This window comes from Palaemon carinicauda, chromosome 7, assembly GCF_036898095.1.
Source record: "Palaemon carinicauda isolate YSFRI2023 chromosome 7, ASM3689809v2, whole genome shotgun sequence".
Taxonomy (NCBI): Eukaryota; Metazoa; Arthropoda; class Malacostraca; order Decapoda; family Palaemonidae; genus Palaemon; species Palaemon carinicauda.
The window spans coordinates 157,654,720-157,660,880 of NC_090731.1; positions in this window are offsets into that span (position 1 = coordinate 157,654,720).

Below are 6,161 nucleotides of genomic sequence, written 5' to 3' on the forward strand. Positions count from 1 at the left end.
AGTGTTCCCCACGGAGAAAGCTGAAAAGTTAAAATACAATTAGATCTCACTAAAAATAATTGAGACAAACAACGGAATAGCAACCTAACCCGCAACGGTTAAGGAGCTATTGTAATAGTACGTAGTTGTAGTAAGGGTGAACGACCTCGAGTAGAGAGACGTAGTCAATCTGAAAGAAGGCCACATTCCCTTCGCTGAGAAGCTAAGTTTCCCGTAGGAAAAGAGGCAAAGCGAATATAATAGATGAATGAAGAGTGCCCAGGCGATGACGGTTCCCCTGCGGAGGCCGAGTTAACGGATATAAGCCGACGGGAAGACCGAAGGACCAGAAGGAGAGGTCGTTCCCCACTAAGTGGAACTGTGGTGGCCTTGCACTACACAAGTGTCGTTGTCGTACATCACACACACAGCACAAACACTGAAAGAAAACTTACTACATTTCTATACACAAATATATACATAAACATTAAGAATGTTTATATATATTACAAGTAAAAAGACAAAAAAGCATTAATGGCTATCAAAGAGGCGAGGGTGAGAGCGGACACGTCCGACTACCACCCGAGGCGAGAGCAAAGTGAGCTCAGCACAGGTGTGTGTGTGGGGGGGGGGGGGGGGTTAGCAAGCTACCCTCCCTAACACCCCCCCCCCCCCCCGCTAACTAGTGGTGGGGTAGTAAACCCTCGTTAAAATTCTAATGGCTCGTCATTTAAGCTACGCCGAAAGTAATAACCCATATTAAATAGCGTGGTTTGTATTTCAGTTACGGAACAAATTTATATTCATCCAATGAATAATCTACCATATTTGAGATTGTCTAAAGTCCCACACCTTAAGCCCCGTCTTCACGATCGAGCATGCCCGACAGGCAAACAGTGATACCAAACCACAATAGTTTGTAAGAATGAGGATTAATGACGTCAGAAGCGGGAAAACCACAGACAGGGATCTGGCATCATACAGTGTTGCCAGATCCCTGCCTTTAGTTTTCCGGCTTTTGACGCCATCAACCCTCATTTTCACTAACTATTGTGGCCTGGTATCACTGTTTTCCCGGCGGGCATGCTCGATCGTGTGGACAGGGCTTAAAACAGATGGCTTTAACGCATCCCACTGAATAAAAATACCGATTTATTTTATAACCCATGCAGCAACCTCAAAATATTCAACCTATCACATGTCATAATGCCTAGACGAAGTTAGTCTACTAACCACAAGCCATCCTATATATTAACGATAATCCTGTCACACTAATATTCAATGTCTCTACAGTAACGTGAACTTTTAGGTAATTTACACAACATATGCTTAGTTATAATCAATGAATATTCATGAACAAATCAAATCTGATGTGTAACTAGTGGTAGGACAACCATCTTCATTATTCTAAGAAATAAGAAAATATAGAGGATATGTGGTCAGCACACAGGTAGACTAAATGGCACAAAAGATCTTGAAATAAAATAATAACTGTCAAATTTTATACAAAATAACATCAAAAAAAGCCAAGTTTGGTAAATGTCACAATATCAACAGTAATTGTAATAAAGCAATTAATTCGGATCAAATATCAAAGACATTATATAAATGCACAAATCTCTTTCAAAATATACACCAGAACTACAATAATCCTAACACTATAGTTAAAAAACCGTAATTCTAATCGGAAATTCTCCGTAAAAAACTATACTGTTCTCAGCTTTATTTCGGTAAAATACAGATGACCGTAATTTATCCTTACTTTTTCATTATCCTTTACGGGTTGGTGACCATATCACTCCTTTACGTCAATATATTTGTCTTTAAAACGACAAATGCCTGTTAACATTTATTCCAAGATTTTTACCATTTTTTATGCAAATTTTTAACAGTTTATAATTCGCTGGGAAGCCGAATCCAACCTCACATTGATGATCACACAAACACTTTGCAAATCATTAATTAGGTATTTGATTTGTTCTCAATCATCAATGGCTATAGAACTTAACTACTGGCTTTGCTCTTATCTTAAGCCCTGTCCACACGATCGAGCATGCCTGACGGGCAAACAGTGATACCAGGCCACAATAGTTAGTGAAAATGGGGGTTGATGACGTCAGAAGCGGGAAAACTAAAGGCAGGGATCTGGCAAACACTGTATGAGCCAGATCCCTGCCTGTGGTTTTCCTGCTTCTGACGTCATTCCCTCATTCTTACTAACTATTGTGTTCTGGTATCACTGTTTGCCCATCGGGCATGCTCGATCGTGTGGACAGGGCTTTAGATATTACTCATGACTAAACTTTACATTATGTCCATTATCTTTTGAAGTTAAAAGTATCCTGTTACTTAATAAAGTCATTGCAAATGTTTTAGAGTTTGATCTCCAATGATGCAGTTAGAAGTTCTTCGTCCGTGACATCTAAATTAGAACTCCAATTAAATCAGCTACAAAAAAAAATTAAAAGGCACTAAAGATTGATACATCTTACATGCAATGCAAAGGAAAATCAAGCATTATCGTTTGAGCTACCTTGAAAATCCCTAATAGAATTCCTCCTATCCCATGTAGCCTACAATCTCTACAAAAAGTTTAACTTTATTGGAGTAGGCCTATTCTTTCACATTCTCGTCTGTCCTCATACACCTGACAACACTGAGATTACCATAAACATTGGAGTATACACATTAATTTGATAGCTGTTAACTATGTTTATTGAACCATTTTCACTATCAAGTCTGATTAGGTCTATTACATCTGAATTATTTAACTATTTAACATATTAGCAGAAAAATATAAGTGAGAGTTCACGCCAAGAACTGTGAATGAGAATAATGAAACGAATGAGAGAAGAAAATGTTGAATATCTAACGCATATAGATAACAATGAAGCAGATATTTTCAAGGCTATAAGGGAAATTAAAAATGGATCGGCATCCGGACCAGATGGAGTTCCAACGATATTGTTGAAAAAAAAATTGCACACACTATCGCGAAGCTGCTTGCAATACTGCTAAGAGAAAGTGTAGATATGAGGGAGATATAAACATAAATTAGCTTATATAATACCTATTTTCAAAAGTGGATCAAGACTAGAAGGAAGCAATTATAGACCTGGTAGTCTAACATCACATATTATGAAAGTGTATGAGGGGGTAATAAAAAAGAAAATAATGAACAATTAGGTTAAAAATTATTTCTTTAATAAAGGTCAAGAGGGGTTTGTGCCCGGAAAAAGTACACAAACCCAACTGATAGCACACTATGAAAACATATACAAAAATATGATAAATGAAAGAGACACAGATGTGATCTATCTAGATTTTGCAAAAGCCTTTGACAAGGTAGACCATAATATATTAGAGAAAAAATGAGAAAGCATAATATTGTGGGAAAGATAGGAAAATGGGTAAAATAATTCTTGCAAAACAGAAAACAGAGTGGTTGCAAATGACGAGAAATCAAATGAAGCTCAGGTAATATCTGGCGTGCCACAAGGTAACGTATTAGCTGCACTGCTGTTTGTTATGATCATCTCAGACATAGACTGTGATGTTGAAAACTCTGTAGTGATAAGTTTCGCCGACGACACAAGAATAAGTAGAGAAATTACTTGTGATGAAGATAGGAACTCACTACTATGAGATCTAAACAAAGTATATGAGTGGGCGGAGATAAATAGGATGGTATTTAACTCCGATAAATTCGAATCAATAAATTATGGAAACAGAGAAGGAATGGTATATGCATACATGGGACCTAATAACGAGACAATCACAAACAAGGAAGCAATTGAAGACCTTGGTGTAATGTTAAATAGGAATATGTTATGCAACAACCAAATAGCAGCACTGTTGGCTAAATGTAAAGCAAAAATGAGAATGTTATTCAGCCACTTTAAAACAAGAAAAGCTGAACACATGATTATGCTTTACAAAACTTATGTACGTGGTACACTAGAGTACTGCAATGTGATATGGTACCCACACTACCAAAAGGATATTGCATAAATAGAGTGTACAACGGTCCTATACTGCTAGAATAGGAGGAGGACCTTGACTACTGGGAAAGACTGCAATTTTTAAAACTATACAGTCTAGAAAGGAGAAGAGAACGCTACATGATAATACAAGCATGGAAGCAAATAGAAGGAATTACTGAAAACATCATGGAGCTAAAAATATCAGAAAGAGCAAGCCGAGGTAGATTAGTAGTGCCAAAAAATATACCAGGAAAACTAAGGAAGGCGCACAGGACACTAATCCACTACGCACCAGCATCGATAATGCAGCGACTATTTAATGCGCTGCCAGCTCATCTAAGAAACATATCAGGAGTGAGCATAGATGTGTTTAAGAATAAGCTCGATAAATATCTAAGATGCATCCCAGACCATCCAAGACTGGAAGATGCAAAATACACCGGAAGACGCATTAGCAACACTATGGTGGATATACGAGGTGCCTCCCACTGAGGGACCTGGGGGAACCCAAACATAGAATAAGGCAATAAAGTAAGGTAAGTCAGTCTCTCTCTCTCTCTCTCTCTCTCTCTCTCTCTCTCTCTCTCTCTCTCTCTCTCTCTCTCTCTCTCTCTCATTATTATATTATTTTAAATTGGTAAACTCTTTAAAAGATTAATTAATTTGAATTATAATTGAATGAAATTAGTATAGTTAGAATTTAATACCTTTGTAAAGATTATTCAGTATAGAGCAGAGTTTACGTTCTGTTAAACAGCAAAAGCCAGAGCAATTTGTTCATCTCAAAGTTATAATTGTCAATCCTGCAAAGGAAAATATCTGACTTTGTACAAATGAAAAAAATGATGTTTAACAAGGCACCCAGTTAGCTAAATCAGCCAATGGGATATCCTGTCTCGAGGTAAATCACCCCTTACTAATCTTTCTCCCCTCTTTATTTTGCAACTTTCCAAACTGTACTGCGAGCTAAGCAAGACATAGCAGCAACAGTTACTCCTAGTAATAACACGATTAATCACAATTATCCTCAACTGAACATTAATCCAAATCTTTCTTTACAGAAGCAATATTTCTAAGAAGATATATCCATTGATTCCTACAAACTAATGTTTGTCAGGACCAAATTGTCCCCAATATTCATTGGAATGTAACTTTTTTTTTTCTCACCACCATAAATAACCTCGCTTAAAATTAGTTTGAACTATTTAAATGTAATTCATTCACTTATTCATTTATACTAATCAGAAGGGAGTTTAATATTCAGTTGTATTTTCAATGTCTTATGTTAAACTATATTTGTTTATCATCCCCGAATAGTTTGAATCTCTCCATGCCTCCGGAGAACTTATGATACAACAATAACCAATATAAATACAAAATGTGATTATATTGGATTCATGGATTTGGTCTTAATGTCTGGCACTGGATTCAGTGACATACAGCGGGGGGGGGGGCTAGTTGAAGGATAAAGTTTAAGGGTAGCTCATAAATGGCAGTGACAAGGGACAGTGGAAATGCCGGGGACAAATCCTAAACACCTCTCCATGAAAGCTAGAACCAAGTTGGGCCAGACAATGGTTACCGAGGTCTCAGCAGGTATACCTTTATGGCTCACTAGCTCACAAAAATAGTGAGCTTGTAGACAAGACAAGAAACTGTTGAGCTTGAATTTGTCTGGAACACCGGCCCATCAGATCGTCAGGCAGGGACAGTTCCAATAGGCCACAACAACAAAAGTTATAGGACTGGATTTATCAAACTACTAATATTCCAGCACTAAATAAATAAGACGGGAAGTCAATGGAGCGCATACCTCCGCCGTGGCAGCTTATTCCTCGAATTTTATCTCGACCTTGTTCTTGACCTATGACCCTAACATTAATTGGCGTGGCTTTTCATACACTCAAATATAAACCAAGTTTGAAGTCTCTGAGCCAACGATGTCCAAACTTATGACTGATTACGAGAATTGGAAATTTTGCTTGACTGTGGCCTTGACCTTTGATCTTTACCCTCCAACATTTAATCATTTCAAGCTTTTTACGTAATAGTTAATCCCTGAGAGTTTCATTACTCTACGATTAAAATTGTGGTCAGGAAGCTGTTCACAAACAAGCACACACAAACAAATAAACAAACAGGAGGTAAAACATAACCTCCTTCCAACTTCGTTGGCAGAGGTAATGGCCCACCCCTGTA